We start from the raw sequence: 16957 nt of genomic DNA on the forward strand, positions 1-16957 counted from the left end.
TGCATCACAAGGTATTGACCGTCCCAGGATGACTCGGTTCAGTCCCATAATGCCTGTGGGGTGCCCTCCCATGTGTTATTCCACATCTCCAGCCACCAGAGATGCCCTACGATCAGGTCCATTTCACAGGCTGGGAACTGAGGCTGGGTGTGCTGGCTAATGAGTGGTAGGTGACTCATGCCTTAACCCAGGCTTTGAGACCTTCAGTCCATCTTACAGAGAAGCACCTGCAGTTCCTTACTCTGATCCACACAACACTTTATATCAGAATCACCTGGGAGCTTTTAAACTCCCATTGCTGGCCCCGCCTTGGAGGTGGTGTCCGAGCAGTTTGGGAGCGGGGGGCCCTGAATCTGCGGATTTCAGCATCTCCCCCTCTCTGCCGCACATGCATGAGCGGCGACCCCACAAGCACCCTGTGCCTCCGGCTCTCTCCCCCTCTCTGGGATGGCCTCTGGCTGGCAGCCCACCCTCCGCCCGGACGCCTGGCCAACCCCTGAGGTAAAGGTTAATGTCTAACTCTGGCTCTGTGCCTTGTTGCCATTTTTTTCCATTAGAACAGCTTCTGTGACAGTTTTATGTGTCAGCCTGGCTGGGCTACAGGACCCAGTTATTTAATCAAATGCGAATCCAGGTATTGCTGTGAAGGCAGGTTGTAGATGTGGTTAACACAATGATCAGTGGGTTTTCAATAAGATTACCCTCATCATGTGGGTGGGCCTCATCCAATCAGTGGAAGGCATTAAAAGCAAAAATGAGGATTCCCCCCCAAAAGAAGAGATTCTGCCTCAAGCCTACAGCATTACTTGTGCCTGAGTTTCCAGCCTGCTGGAGCACCCTACAGATTTCAAACTTGCCAGCTCCCTCAATTGCATGAACCAATAACTTAAAAAATCTCTTAATATGTGTATGTATGTATGTATGTATGTGGGAGCCTGGTTTTGTTTCTCTCAAAAGCCGGGGCTGAGACAACATCCTTTCTTACCTCCTGATTGTCCCCCCTCCTTTCCCCTCCCTTCTTTCTATGATCCAACATTGCCCGTCACATGTCAGACACCAGGCTGAGCAAACACCGTGCAGTCAGTGAGTAAGGTGTTTTCCCTGCCCTCAAGGAGCTCACAGCCCACCAGTTACACATAAAATCAATGAGGAACTTACAATTTATAAATCACTTTTGCGTATATTCTCTCCCTTAAATCTGGACACAACCCTTGGGGCTAAGAAGTATAGTCACTATTCTCCTGCTGGACATGAGAAGATGCAGAGACGTCTTGTGATTTTCCCTATTAGATGTTAAGACGGGAGCCGTTCTCCACCCCGCCCACCATGTCCCACCATGTCCCGCCCCCTCTCTGTCCTCTGCCCTGTGCCCTCAGCTGCTGGCTGCAATTCATCACTACCTCTGCATTCCCATTAGGATTTGTTTATGTTTCTTTTTTGACACATTGTATCATGTCTTGCTGTCCAGCTATTTGTTTACATAACTGCTTCCTCTCTGTACTGCAGGCTCCTGGGGCAAACACAGTGCCCTACTCAGGCAGCATTGCTCAGCCTACACAGCTGTGGGCGGTTCGTCCTTGGTAGGCATTCAGGTGCTGGGTCAGCCCACAGGCTGCGGTGTGAAGCTGGTTTCCTCTGGGGGCGACCTTGGCGAGCAGCTTAACCTTGCTTATCTGTAAAATGGGGATCTTCAGGGCATCTACCCCTCAGGGGACCATGAGTGATCCTTGATTTCATTTACGTTGAGTGCCTAGAACGGTGCAGGCACTCAAGAATGCTGACTATGGATGATGATAATGATTCTTCCCAGCATCTCAGCACAGGGTCAGTATTTGCCAAGGAAATGCCTGAGTGAATGAAAGGAGGATGCATACACCCTTGGCATCATCCCACGTAATGTCAAGCCTGGGGTGCTGAAGGGGGCAGGGAGGCAAAACTGCACTGTCAGCTGCCTCGGGTTCTAATCCAACTCAGCATCTAACTGGATGTATGTTTCTGGGAGAGTCATTTCACCTCCCATCCCTCTGGCTTCTAACTTGCAGATGAAGTATCTTTATTTTGCAGTCCATGGTCTAGAAGCTGGAACTGAGTCCCCACCCCTGCCCATCTTTGATGTTGAGTGGACACAGGGTCCCCTGCCTGCAGGGGAGGTCCTGAAACCTGCTGGACATGGTGCCGTGGCCTAGCTCTGGGGGGGCGGGTGCCCATGGGCCGACTCGCTGCCTTTGGTTTTTAGCAGTGAGGATTCTGATACCAGACTTAAAAGTCAGTGTTTGCTGACGGGTCTATTGTGATCGGCTCAAAATAGCCTTCTGCCTCCGTGCAGGGTATCAGACCTTCTCCTAACACCCAGTAACTTCATACTCAAAACATCAGCCAGCTATTGTATAATTCCAGTGACAGCAGGTTCTTGCTACAAATCCTGAAAGCTGTCTCTTGGATACCCTTAACGTATTCATAACATTGGTATTTATGTATTTATCTCTGAAAACCATAACCTGGGAAAAAGCATTTAGGGGAAAGAAGGCTGCAGTGATTAAAGAAGGCTCTGTTCATTTGAACAACATTAAATACAACTGGCATAATGACAACTCTGAGATCTGATAGAATATAGAGAAGGCTGCAAATAAAGGGCTTGTATTTTTCCCTGATGTAACATAATGGTCACATTTTTCTTTCACAATGGTTTTGCCAAGATAAAGAACAAATTATACTGATTTGATTGCTACTTAGAAATACTTAAAATTGAAAAAGACAGCAGGTGGGCCTGGTTAGAAAGGATGGTTATTTTAGCATAACAGATGCATGCATAAAACATCGCCCAGCCAATTTTTTAATCACACGACCCCCAAACTTCCTCTCTACTACTTTCCCTTGGGATGTGAGCAAGTGGGGGAAATAAGTAGGCGCTGCTCGAGGGCACCCTCTGGGCTCAAGGAGCCGCCGGGTCCAGAGAAGCCTGGGGGAGGGTGCTCTGGGGTGAAAGAGGCTGAGCTCTGGCGGATCACAGACGGGGGTGGGGCCGGGCCCCGGAAGGCAGGAAACCGTGAGTCCGGGGCCAGGCGCACGGGGGTTCTAGGTCACAGGAAGCTAAGCTGTGCCCTTTTGAAATCGGTTTTCTGATTGCTGAGAAAGGAATGTGTCGGCTTCCCAGTCTTTCATTCGTCACTGTGGCTTTTTCTTGGATGTCTCCTCTCCTCAGTGTCTCCAGGATGGCAGAAGCCAGGGGCTCTGCCAAACCATTCTTTCTGACCTGCAGTTTCCCTGCTTCCTAGGGACATGAACTGGCAACTGTGAAATGAAGCTGTGCGTATATATGCCCCTCCGAAGGCTGCCCTGTGGACCCGCAGCCCTACTCCCGGCAGCTCTGGGGCTCTACCCCATCTCCTCTACAGGAAGCGCACGAGCCATGGACTTGCTCAGCTGTTTGTTACAAATGAAAGAATGGCTGCATTCCAGGTGGGCGAGTCCTGGACCTGGACTAGAGAAAGTAGCCCAGGTCTTCAAACGGCTGGCGTGCGGGGGCTCTCAGAGCTCAGCTTTGTCTTGCGGGACACGAAGCCTCTGATCTTTGCCCCAGGCTGCTTGACTCTCAGCCAGGTGGACAAGCTCTTTCTGATCTGAAGGACAGAGCCAGCTGGAGCGTTTCCGGCAGGAACCAGGCACAAGCCCCAGGTTCAGGATGAAACTGGCTCCCCCCGAAGGGCCCCGTTCTCCCGGCCTATCGCTCTGTTCTTCTCGGTTTCCCAGTGCTGGAAATTCACCCACTTTCTTTCTTTCTCTGAGCATTTGGTCTCTGTCACCTCCCGCAAAGTGCTCACACAGGTCAATCCTCTTGAGGGTCTTCCTAAGACTTTTGCTTTTTAAATGAAGTTTTTTTTTCGTAGAAGTGTTTCAGACTTACAAAAACATTAGAAGACTGTACAGAGAGTTCGCACATTAGCCCCCCAATCCCTCCTCTTGTTAATGCCTTACGTTAGTTGGTACCTGTGTCGTAATTAATAAGCCAGTACTGTTACCTTACTATTAACTAAATTTGGTATTTTACCCACACTTCCTTATTTTTTCACCACTGTCCTGTTCCGCTTTGCAGGACATCGTCACACTCAGTCGCCATGTCTGCGGAGGCTCCTCTGGGCCGTAGAGTGTCTTAGACTGTCCTGGGTTTTGACGACTTGGCAGTCACGAGGAGGACTGGCCAGGTATTTTGTAGAAAGTGCCTCAATTGGGATTTCATGGCTCGTCTGGGGAGGGAGACGGCAGACAGAGCACCCGTCTCACGCCCTCACCCCAAGGCCGCCTCACCACTCTTGCTGCTGGCCTCCATCCCCTGGCTGAGGTCGTGCCTGGCAGGTTTCTCCAGTATAAAATTACTGTTCTCTTTGGAAGGGCCACTGTGTGCAGCCCACTGAAGGCAGAGTATTTATATCCATCACTTAGAATTCTTTTGCCCGGGAGATTTGTCTCTTCTTTCCCATTTGTTTGTTTAATCGATAATTTATTTATATCAGTATGGACTCAAGGATATTTATTTTATATTTTGGGTCATAACAAAGTGCTACATTATTAATGCTGTTGCTCAGATGTTCCCAGCTTCGGACAAGGGGAGCCGTGTCAGGCTGGCTCCTGTGTCCCTTTGACCTGAGCACCCTTTTGTGTTTTGAGGACTTCCTTACTTTCTGGTTCTCTAAGATGTTCCAGGCTCATTTTATAGATTTCCTGCCCCAACGCTAGAATGATTTCTCCAAGGAGACCCGATTCCCTTTATTTTATTGGAAAATGGTACTAAGTAGCAAGATCTGGGTGCTAGGTGTTCCTTAGGCCCTTTCAAAGCTCAAGTCCTCAGGTTTCTCTTGTTTTACACAATCTCTCTTTAGACGTCCAAGGCAGCTCCCCCAATCTTTTCCAGTGGCCTGTCACCAATGGGGAGTTGCTTCACAGTAAAAGCTCCCAGATAACCAAACATACATAAAATAACCCTGAGCTACTGCTGATGAAGTAATGAGGTACACCATGGGGACCCTGTTTCTGAGGAAGGGCAGTAGTCGCTACAGACTGCCCTGTCCCTCCAGCCCTGACCTGCAGCTGTCTTCAATGAAGACCATACCTCTACACGTCAAGAAGCCGACTATAGGCTCCAAGTGGATGAGAAGAAAATGTATGGATGCAAAACAGGTCATTCAGGAAAAGGATCTTTTTATTAGGAAGGGCCCAAAACTGACCAGGTAGTCTGAGTGAGGGGCAGCCACGCTTTGACAAAAAATGGCCCAAAGGCAGACTCTAAGCTGGACCCATGTACTGTCACTTGGGGGACCTAATGGCTGATCAGACTTCCTGCCTGCTCTCGCTGTGCCTTCACCCTTCACGCCTTCTCCGTTTACTCCGCCAGCACTAATGCTCAGATACGCGGTTGGAGTGCAAAAGCTACTAGTACCATCTTATCAGGGGAGAGGAATCCTTGAGGGTTTTCTGGGCCATCTCACATTCCATGCCTGAGTCTCTTTTGCAGTGTCCCCAGGGTTGCCCAGCCTCCATTTGAATTCCTCCTGCATCAGGGAGATCATTACCTGCTCAGGAAATCTTTTACAGGTTTGGATAACTGTAACCACTAGAAAAATTACAACTGCCCCCAAATACATTTCTAGGTAGCTTTCTCTTACTGGTATCTCTCCTTTCTCTTCCCTCGGAGCCATTCAGTGTAAGTGAATTCCCTTTTCACTTAGCAGCCCTTCATATAGGTGAAAGTGGTTTTCTCTTCCTTTTTAAAAACAATCTAATTCTATATCATGAACATGTCCCCATGTCTTTCAATATTCTTTGCAAACATGATCTTTAAAGGCTTCAGAATATTCCATTGTAGTTATGCACTGTAATTTATTTAACTGTTCTCTTATTGTTGATATTGAGATGTTTCCAATTTTTGGTTATTTTATATAATATTCAGTGATCATTGCATAAATCTTTTGTCTGTATTTCAATTATTTCCTCAGGGTAGATTATTAGAAGTGGTACTACCGAGTCAAAGTGTAACTACTCGATCGCATTTTGATAGAGTAGAGACTTGCTGTTATATGAAACGGTCTAAGTATCACTGTGCTGCGGATTTAGAATGCTGAGATGAAATTTTAGGGTGGCTTGCAGAGGATGATGATCTTTTACTGTAACTGAAATATGGTGCAGAGTAGACGACCCTGTCTTTGAAGATGTAGCTCTGGTGACCAGAAGTGTGTGTTGTTCTGTGTTGACATGGAAGTGAATGGTGATGTTTAGAGCAAAAATTTTAAGTCACATTTTTGGATAAGGGCAAATAAATCTACAGGTAAGACCATGGGCAAGTTAAAGTCGGCATATGTGGGCGGACTAATACCAGGAGCAAGTCTGCATGAAAGCACCCACATTTTGGAGGCCAAAGTCAAACGGTCCACAGTGACACATGGAACAGTTGTGCAATGGCCCAGTGGAAATATTGAAAAGGTCAGAGATTTTGCACATTTATACATGGATAGAAGGATGGCTGAAGAGTTAAAATTAGATAAATGGACAGATACATTCTGGAATAAAACCTGCACAGGAGCAAAGCTTTTATATGACTTTTGGTATGCATTTTGAGCGATGAAGAGAAACAATGAACTTGGCATTTATTATGATCTTGTTTAAAGAAGACGGATGAAACAGTACATTTTGAAATACAATGTTAACTTGGGACGGTGTGTGGTGTTGAAGAAAAGGGTGGACATTAGCCCCAGGGGGAGCTGGGATTAACTCCACTCTCCTCCGTAAGGAGCCAGCATGCCTCGGTAAGGTAATTAACCTCTCAAGCCTTGGTTTCCTCCTCTAGAAAATAAGGATTCCGGTTCTTACTGTGTAGGCCTGCTGGTGGGAGGGGGGTTACATAAGATCAGCTGCAAATAGCAGCATTGTACCTGGCATACGGTGGGCACCTGGTTACTGCTCCCCGCGGCCATCATGTCTGCTGTGAGCTGGAAGCGAAGAGCCCAGGCTTGCCACGGAGAATTTCCGTAGCTCTTAGACCACAGCAGTGACGAGCCAGGACCCAAGGTGAAGCCGGTGCTGATTCGCTTCTTTGACATTGCTGACATGATGCACGCAGAATTCATTCCAGAAGGTCAGGCCCTCAACCAGGCTCACGATGTGGAGGTCCGGAAGCATTTGGGAGGGTTTGTGCCACACAGAAGGAATAAAACGAGGCCTCTTGCTCAGGCACATCTCTCAGGTGGACGAAGGAGAAGAAGTAATGCTTCATTAGTGCCACTGATGTGGCCAATTTTGGCCCCAAACCCTTTTCACACGTCATTGTATTACATCCTAGAACAACGCTATGGGATGGTACTTGCGTCTTTATTTTATAGAAACAGAAAGTGACAGAACTATCACTTTCTGAACTCAAAGCCTGGGCTTGCCACGCGACCATGCCAGCTCTAAGAGGGGATGTGTATGATCCTGGGCAGTCACTCTGTCTGGGTCTCAGGCTCGGTAGAAATGTTGTTAGAAGTGGTGATTACAAAAATATGTAGTTACTGCCCACAGAATGTGATCTTACCCATCTTGGTCATGCACTTTATCACTATTGATTGTCTCCAAAAGGCTTCGGACATTTTGCAAATCTCATATCCACACTCGCAGAATGGAGATTAGGGTTCACAAGAGCCGTATGTGTGACCTTAGGTTCCCAGGTCATGTCAGCACTGGGGGAAGGGTACAGGTAGCCAAAAATACCTTTGACCTTTCCTGTTAGCCCTTGCGGCTTCTCAAACCCTTCCCCCCTGCCACCTCCTGCTCCCTGCTGTCCTGAGTGGCAGTGTCCCCCTGTGGGCCGTTCAAGGCTTCCCCGAGATGCGGAGGGGCCAGCCTTCCTCCTCCCGGGCCTGGCGGTGTCCACACTCGCCGTGCTACTGTGTCTTTACCAGGTGGCCCTACTTCGTCTTATGGGAGTCTGGCGCTTCTCCCCAAGAAGATGCCATTTCCGCTTCCTCTGTGGTATCGTGGACAGTCCTCCCATGGCCGAGTGTCACCCTTCCTCAGCTCCCTACCCCACCCTTTAGCCAGGATGAATAGCTCAAGGGCAACTCTGAAATACCCCTTGCTCTAAAACTTTCAGAATCTGTGCCCAGCTCCTTTAAGAAAGAGGGAGAGGCAGCAGGTGAGCGGCGTGGTCAAGGGCCGTCAGCTGCCCACCTCCTGCCACAGCATCTGGTCTGAGCTCTGCTCTGCCCGGGCACCTGCCTCTCACCCTCTGAGGAGTCCCTGTCATCAGACCGGCTTTCAGGTTCTGGCCGTTTCGCTGAGCGCCCCCTTGGTCTTCGCTCTGTTGACCTGCCCCTCTGTGACCCCAAACCCCTGTTGGTCCACCTCTCGTCCAGTCCTGACCTGGTCAGTGACTGCCCCGAGACCCGCCCCCTGAGGACTGGCCCCACTCTGGCCGCTGCTCCTCTCTGAGCCAGTGCTTACTGATTGGCCTTTCCTGCGGCCCCCTCTTTCTCACTTTATGGCGCCCCTTTCCTGAGCTCCCCAGTCCTTCTGGAACTGCGGTGGGAGATAAAGAAGTGTCCATACTAAGAACAACAGCCGACCGTCCCTCTTCTTCAATGGCCTGCTGGTGTCCGTGGACTCGACTCCGTCTCTCCACTGGGGCGGTCATGGAGGTCCTCGCCCAAGAGAGTGAGGTCCAGTCTGTCTGCCTTCTTGACAGCTCCCAAAGCTCACGTTTCTGATGAGATCTGGTGAAGACGTTTGGGAAGAAACCCCTCGTGGCTCAAGCCAGCATGTCTGGGCTCCTCTGCAAGCAGCAGGAAGCCCCTTTCTGGGCTGTTTGTTATTTATTAAAATCGGTTACTGTCCATTCCAGGAAAGGCCTCCCAAAAAATGCTGGGATAGCCGCAGCCTGTCAGATCAAAGGGTGAGAACACAGAAAGCAGAGCCGAGCAGCTCAAGTTGGGGGGCGGGGAGCAGATCCTCTCCTTCCAACCAAACGACCGCGTGCAAGTCACCGAACCACCTGAGCCTTCGCTTCAGCGGCTGTGAAATGACGATGAAAAGAAGACCTTTCCAATGGCGTTTGTTTAAAGATCAAGTAAAATAATAAACATGTAAGTGTATTGTGAAATGTCGGGCACTTTCTAATGTTAACTATTAATAGTGATATGTATTGCTACCAGCCTGTGATTCCCCAGGATGCTATAGCAACAGAGAATAGAAATCCCGCCTCCGACTGACTCAGCACCAGAGAGATGTGTTATCTCCTGTAACAGGAGGCTCAAAGGGAGATCAGGCTTCAGGGTGGGTGGGCTCAGGGGCTCTGGCTGTCCGCAGTGCCCAGGTCCTTTGTGTCTCTCTGTTCTGCTGTCCCAAATATCAGCTTTATCTTCAGCCTGGTCTGAGATGGCTTAGCAGATCCAGACGTCACCTGCGGACACAGTCCTGTTCTAAGGAAGGAGACACTCTCTACCTGTAGCTCATTCATGGGGAAGAGGTGGGGGCTGTTCCCAGACCATCCAGCACCTTCCTCTCACATTTTGGCCTGTAGGTACTGGTTCGTGCACCCATTCCCGGACCAATCAGGCTCCAGGGTTCACAGGAGGGATGTAGGCATCACCTGTGGGCTCTGGCAGGTGGAGACAGGTGATGCATACTGGGTAGGCAGTAGTAGAATCTGCTACAGACTGTATAACTGGCTTCATTCTTATTAGACTGTTTGCTCTGGTGGGAGGAACTACTTCTGTGGGCCTGATACAGTCCTGTGCCTCTCACAGTATCAGGCACATCGTAGATGCTTCATAAATATTTTGTTGAATGAAGCAAATGACAGGCAATGCGAAACTAGAAGGACTCCTCCGTTTGCCTGCCTAAGTGCAGATGCACCTCCCTGCATCATAGGCACCCCTTGCTGGATACCAGGGCTGCATTTCTAACTTGTTCTCATGCTCCCAGCACCAAATGTAATGTCTTCCACATAAAATGTGCTCCATAAAAATGCAGTGAGTGAATGGATGGCATGTGTTTTATGGAACAAATTATTATTTAGTAATAATAATATCAGATGTTTACATAATGCGGCTTCTATTCCAAATATTGGGTTAAATAAGCACTTTGTATTAATTCCCATAATTCTTTCAAAAATTCTGTGAATTAAGTAAGAATTATCCCTATTTTGCAGTTGGGAAAACTGAAGCACAGAGGCTTTCATTGTTTTGCTCTGGGCTGTGTAGATGGTTCGTGGGTGGAGCTGGGATTCGAACCAGCTCAGCTTTGCCTCACGACCCGCTTTTAACATGGTGCCCAGCAAAGCTGCTTCTTGCCACTGGCCTCTGGCTCTGTCCCTAGAAGTCTTGGGCTGCTGGAGAGGGGACAGCCTGCCTGGAGAGAGGGCTCTGCCACCTCTCCAGCTGCCCAGCCCTGGCCTTTGTGCCTGGCTGCTGGAAGAGCCTGTAGAGCACGTCTGGAGGGCTTCTCCCCTGGGGGATGGAGGAGCAGGGCGGGTGGAGGGACAAGGCAGGCGGGTCAGAAGCCTCTTGTAACAGCCCTTCTGGTCACAGCCACAGGTCCCTGCCATGTCCACCTTCCTCCCCCGAGAGCCCTCATCTGCAGGAGCGCAGCTATGTTAGAGAAGCCCGCCTGCATCACCGCTCACCAGTGAGCACCCGACTCAGGCTGCCCCTCTGGCTGGTCAGTCAGGGGGATTGTCCATGGGGCCGCCGCGAGGCACAGCTAGAAGGGAGTCAGGCTGCGCTAGAGGCGTGTAGCTGCTGTCAGCTGGCCAGGCCGGGTTGACCTGTTGGTTCAGCTGCAGGGTGTGGTGCATTGTGGCAAGGCTTTCTGCAGAAGAGCCCCCCTCTGCACAGGCAGCCTGGCTCCCCTCGGAGGGCTGAGGGGGGCTGGCCCCCATGTGAGCTTCTGGTTCTGCGTGCCTGACTTGGTCACGGTGTGAAAAAGGGTGCTGATGAAATGATCGCCACCGTCACCACCACCACCAATGTCACCGTCACCTTCGTCAACCATTTATTGAATATTTATTACGTGCCAGACACTATTCTATTATTCTAAGCACTCTGTGTATATGAAATCATTTACTCTTCAAAACGTGAACCTTTGGGTGCCATATGCAGATGAGGAGGCAGAGGCACAGACAAGTCTGGTTACTGGTGAGGGGCTAGGTTTTGCTTCGAGGCCAAGCATGTGGCCCCAGAGCTGCACACCCAGCCGCCCTCACAGCTGTTGCCGGTGCTTCCCCAGCCCTCACTGTCTGCTGGGACCCATTCTCAGCCTCATTTATTCTTCCCAGCAACCCTGGAAGGTAGGAATTACTATTATCCCAGGAAACTAAGATTGAGAGAGGTTAAGTAACTTGTCCAAGGTCACACAGCAACAAGATGAGCTGGGGTTCCAATCCAAGCAGACTGCCTGGGTCCTTAACCACCTTGCTCTAAGCCTCTTATCCCCTTTTGCAAGAAATAAGAGTGGCTTGTCAGCAGAAACAGTCTAATCCAGCTTGTTTCCTGTATTAACTCCCCTTTCTGCCTTCCAGTGCTCGCCTTAGGGAAGCTCTTCCTCACGTCCAACGGGAACCTCTCATATTACTTAAGAAGAGGACGGACTTGGCACTGGTCTTTCTTAACTGTGTTCCATAGACCCAGGGTCCCCGTGGCTGGAAGGGGCCTCCTGGGGTCCCTGTGCCCATCTTGCAGCCTCCTGGCAAGCCTCCAACACAGCCGTGCTCTCCTGGTGATGCCTTTCTTCCCGTTTGTTTCCAGGGAGGGAGGGTGCACCCCGCATGGAGAAGGCTGGCCTGCACCCCACTCCCAGAAGGACCTTGCTCCAGCAGTGGCCTGAGTGTGCGGAAGGGCAGGTGACAGAGGGGTCTGGGCAAGGCCTGTCTGGCGGTCACAGTTGAGGAACCCGCCATCCCTGCCAGCCCCGCCCCGCCCCGACTGCCGAACGCAGCCAGCAGCCTGAACGCGGCGGTTCCGGCAGGTGAGTAACGTCTAGTAACCAAATGCTAATTCATTTGCTGTTGCGTTTGAGTTAATTTATGGGGTGTTCTCTTCACTAAGTAAATTTTAATTAAGAAGGGTAAAACAAATGAGAAAGTAATTTCCAAAAAATTAGTTTTCAGTAAATGCAGCCATTGTTTTCCTTTGTATCTGTAATAAAAGTTAACGTGAAGTCTCCCCAGCCTCCCGGCCTCCATCTCCCTTGCTTCTAAAGGTGCAGTTGGAGTCTAAGCCAGGCGCTTGGAGGCGGGTAGGTTAGCAGCCAGGCAGGCCCAGGACAGGCCGGGCAGGGCGCCTGCGAGGAACCAGGCAGCAGGCCTCAGGGCAGTGCAGCGGTTCCTGCCCTTCTGGGCGCCTCGGTGTGATCTGCACCCTCCTTGCGCCTGTTAGGAGCCGGGAAGTAGAAGCTGCTGCATGTGCATCTCTGGAAACCCTACCGAGGAAGCAGGAAGTGGAGATGCTGTTAGTATCTTTCTTCTCTGCACGGCTTTCCCAAGCATTGCCCTGGGAGACGGCACCCAGCCCCCAGCTCCCCGGCTCCCGGGAAGGTCATTGCTCTCAGCTCCTGTGCTGCAGATGAGGAAACAGTTCTGAGTGAGCCCAGAGCCCCACAGCCAGGGAGCTGGTCTGAAGCCCTCTTTGCAGCCCCCAGGCTTTCTGCATTCTTATCCCGTCTCTTCAGTTATGCGTGTAACAAAATGAGTGTTGGAATCAATAGGCAAGGCTGTGCTGGGTCCGCTGCCCAGAGCTTGGCATGGCTGCCATTCTGGGTCTGGCTGGGTGGAGAGCTGGGAATCTGGGTGGCAATGGTGGGCATCTACAAGGGGAGGGACAAGATCTGGGGATGCAACCAAGACCCACCCCCCAGGGCAGCCTCGCGCAGCTAGAGCAGCTCTGAGCGCAGCACAGGGCCGAGGTGGGGTCCGACTGGGCAGGAGCTCGGAGGAGAGGGGCCTTCCCATTCTGGCCCCACTGCCCCACCCCAGAGCTGCCCACATCCTCCTGCTCCTGGGTCAACATGGCATTGAACGCCTGGGCTGAGCTCCCCCACTCAGAGTGAAAGAGTCAGACACCATCGAGGGGCAACTGGGCAGAGGGGTGGGGAGCCAGGCTGGGACACAGAGCCTCTGCCACACTCGCCCAAGGAAGGAGCTAACGTGAGGGTCTCCAGCTTTTGAGACTCCCGCTTGTCCTGCCGCCATCGCTGGAGGCCCCTGTGAAAGTCTGGATTTGTCTGGGTTTCTCTGTTTAATCCCAAATCTGTCAGGCCTTGTTAACTTTGACGGGGCCTGAAAGGTCTGGTGTTAAGCAAATACTCAGTGACCAGAGTGTTTGATGAGAATCAGACTGAAGCTTAATCCCAAGGTGACGCTTTCCTCATAATCCCGGAGGCTGGGGATGAGGGCGGCAGTGGGGTCCTGCGGCTGCCCCGAGCAGGGGGGTTGGGGAAAGAGGGAGTCTGGCTGCCCCCTTCAGCAGGGAGTCCCACCCCTCCTAGGGACAGGCCTTCGAAAGGGAAGCCAGGGCGGGAGGGGTTGACAGGCCCTGCAGGATTCTCAGGAGGAGGAGCCGGAGAGGCTGAATGGTTCAAGAAGGGGGTTTTCCTGGGTGGCTGAGCGACCCTCTGCCTCCACTCTGTGTGCAGGCGGCAGATTCAGGGAACAAGAGGCCCCCTGGTCACCACCAGCCTGGGGCGCAGGGGCTCCACGTGGCCACACCTGAGCCTGTCCAGCCAGGGCAGTGGACATGCTGGGCGTGGCGCACTGAGTGGGTGGGGCACCCGGTGGCACCGGCTGGGGCCATGGCCTCTCTCTGCCACCCGCCGGGAAGCACAACATGGTCACACCGCCTGGGCCGCTCTCCGGAGACGGCTGCTGTGCGCCTCGTCAGGGTACCTGATTAAACATTCACGGGGGAAAAATAAATAAAATAAACATTTTGCGAAGAGATGCTTAAGCAATCAGACGCTTCAGGGGGTGGGTTCCTGTGGGCTGATGGGCGTTTAATGTCACCAGTGCCTCATGGGCTTCACACCAGAGGGGCCGATGCCCCAGCCTCCCTCCCTGGAGGCGCCCATCCACCCAGGGAGACTGGGATCTCCCAGCCATTAGCGCGGATGTTTGTCCTTCCTCTTTCCCCTCCTACTTTGCTTTCCTGCGTCAGACGTGACCTGCGCCGGAGGGAGGAGCCGGCTCTCCCAGGGAGGGGGGCTGTGCTAAGGGACCCCCTGCTCGCCTGCAAGGTGTGGGCTTCCGAAGCCTGGCGGACAGAGTCTGATGCAGGCGGAGCAAGTGTTTGCAGGGCTACGAGAAGGAGCCGCCTGCCTTCTCAGAACTGGCCGGTGCTGCAGGGCCCCCGACAGGGAACGAGCGCAGCAGGACGGCGGTGGCGACCTGTCCTTAGCGTGCGTCCGGCGCTGCTCGGCCTGCTCTCGTGAAAGCTCTCCCTGATCCTCATGATCAAATATGTGAGGAATAGGCTGTCAGCCCATTTTAGAGATGAGAACAGTCCTCTGTGACCCGCCCCTGTTACTCCCAGCAGGATCTGAACCCAGGTACCTGGACTCCGGGCATGCTTCCCCGCAAGCTGCCTCCGGACGCCCAGCAGGACAAGTGCTCTGGTTCCTTACAGAGTTTTGGCCTCCAGGGGAGCTCCCAGGGGAGGCGGCGTCTTAGCCGAGTCCTCAGAGACACTGGACTTATCCCGCTAAAGAGCGGAAGGGGCTACACTCTGAGAGCCACGCGCAGGATTTAAATCCCAGGCATCCTCCAGCGCCCCGGGGTGGAGGCCCCCAGGCTCGCTTCTGCCCCTTGGGCAGCTTCTGCAGAAGCGTTTGGCGGCAGCAGCTGGGGCTTCTCTTCCTATGAGGGCTGCAGGGGCCGCTTGGGAAGCTGCCCCACCGCTGCCACGCGCGTGGCCTTGGAGGATACGGACACCCAGGCAGCTGTACGGGTGCTGCCCTAGTATGCCGATTCAGGGAGTGAACCAAGTGTTTGCATCCGGAGCCCTTCTCCCACTGAGCTCCCCTGAGGGGTAGGGGCTCGTCTTCTGGATGGATCCTTCTCTCTGGCAACAATCAAATTCTTTAGACCAGAAGAGTTTTCCTTGCAAATTAAAGTAATTCACTGTGCATCCGTAGCCAAATATATACCCCCGCCCTCTTATTACTGTGTCTGTTTTAACTGCCTCTCTCCATAGCTGGTAACCTGTCAGATAAAGGGTCACTCACTGCACAGAGGGCACCATCCATCAGGGTGTGGGCAAGGCCAGGCAGCAGCACTGAGGGCAAACCGTCATCCAGGTGCAGGCCTGGGCCAGGCGGGCATGGAGTGGATGCAGGCAGGTGGTGGCCTTGGGCTGGACCTGCAGATAACGGAGGGGGGTGGAAAGCCAAAGACACTCCTTCATTCGCTCGTCCCTCCAGCCAGCACGCCGTTTCAGAACTCCCTTTCTGTTCCGGCCACGTTGCCCGGCCCTGGATTTATCCCGAGCCAGACTGGCAGTTGTCTGACATCCCTCACAGAGCTGGCAGGCGGGAGTTGCAGAATCTGAAGCCTCGTCCTCCAGCTTCCAGGGAGGGGCTGGACTTTTCCAGACCCGCTGACCTCTGTTCTGCACGCCATGCAGGGTGGTGGGAAATAAACTGCTTTGGTCTAAATAGACTCTTACAGCCCAAACAGGCTTTTCCTGCGACCTCTTGATTCTGCAGAGGAGAGCAAAGAAGCCCAGAGGATGAAGTACACCTCGCAGCAAAGTGGGGACTTAAACCCAGCTCTCCAGACCCCGAATGCATAGCTTTTGTTCAAGCTGCCTGGCCAGTTGTAGGGCTGAGAGTGTCCTTGATGACAGGCAAGAGAGGTTTGTGCAGCTGCTGGCCAAGGACAGGGTGAGTTTCTTCTGGGAAGTGCTCCCCCGTGGTGCTCCTTTCTGCATTAAGAAATGTTTTCCTTAGGAAGTGGGACTTACCGAGCCGGGTAGTGCTCGCTGTGGACTTCACTTTCTGTGTCTGTCCAGCAGAGCCCATTGAGAGAGACGGGCCCCTCGGAGGGGAGTGAGGACTGCTGCCCGGCTGTCAGGGGCGATGGGGGCTGAGCTGCTGATGGATGGCTTCTGGTGGTGACAGCAGGGAGGCAGCGAGCGGGCGTCAGGTGGGGTGGATTCTCTCTGAGCTCTAGAAGAGCAGGTGTGTGCGCACACGTGTGGGGTGCGCACACGCGTGTGGGGTATGTGGGGTGTGCATGCATGTGGGGTGTGTGCAAGGCACACACACACACATTGCAGGAGGGGACACTGCCCCAGGGGCAGTAGCAGGGATCTGTGGCGTCTCTGCAGAGAGTGACGTGTGCTCTGCTGAGGAGCACCCCCTGGCATTTGGCACCAGCCCATCCCTGGTGCTTCGCGGGCAGGCTGTCATCCCTCCCTCCTGGGGTGATGACTCAGAGCTCTCAGGGTGCTTTCGGTTGTGCATCTCAGGGCTTAGTGGGAAACGCGTGGGTGGGTTTGCATCCCAGCTTTGCTTCTTGCTAGTCATGTGACCTTGGGCCAGTGAGTCTCTCTGAGCCCCGCTTTCCCAGCTGTATCGCAGGACCGCTGCGGGTGATCACAGGACACAGAACATAGCCAGGCACCAAGTGAGCCCCCGGTAGCTGAGCCAATTCCATCCTAGCCTGCAGCCCTCTCAACGAAGGGTCCGTGGGACCATTTTCCAATACAGTGAGATAATGAGTAAGAAAATATTTTGTTAACTCTACTCATCACTCACAAGTGAGTAGTAGTATTAGTGATACGACCAGAAAAAACAATTTCCACGAACGGTGGCTCTTTGTTAAACACAAACCCCTTCCTGCGCGGGGCAGAGGTGGAGCCCAGCTGTGGTGTCAGGTCCTGAGCAAGGAGCTGTTTCCAGTCTGGGGTAAAGAATCTGAGCCATCAGCGTCTCTGGCTTCTGT

At 52.6% G+C, this 16957-nt stretch overlaps 1 long non-coding RNA gene across 1 annotated transcript; it reads right to left on the minus strand.

Annotated features, from left to right (window-relative positions):
• Positions 1–12170: 12170 nt before the first annotated feature.
• Positions 12171–16391, minus strand: LOC118967376 (uncharacterized). The gene is made up of 4 exons (XR_005054352.2): positions 15975–16391; positions 15238–15371; positions 13727–13903; positions 12171–12441 (listed from the first exon to the last, which is right to left on the minus strand). It is a non-coding gene; the product is annotated as an uncharacterized lncRNA (long non-coding RNA).
• Between the last annotated feature and the right edge of the window lie 566 nt (positions 16392–16957).

Source organism: Manis javanica, chromosome 6 (assembly GCF_040802235.1).
Source record: "Manis javanica isolate MJ-LG chromosome 6, MJ_LKY, whole genome shotgun sequence".
NCBI lineage: Eukaryota > Metazoa > Chordata > Mammalia > Pholidota > Manidae > Manis > Manis javanica.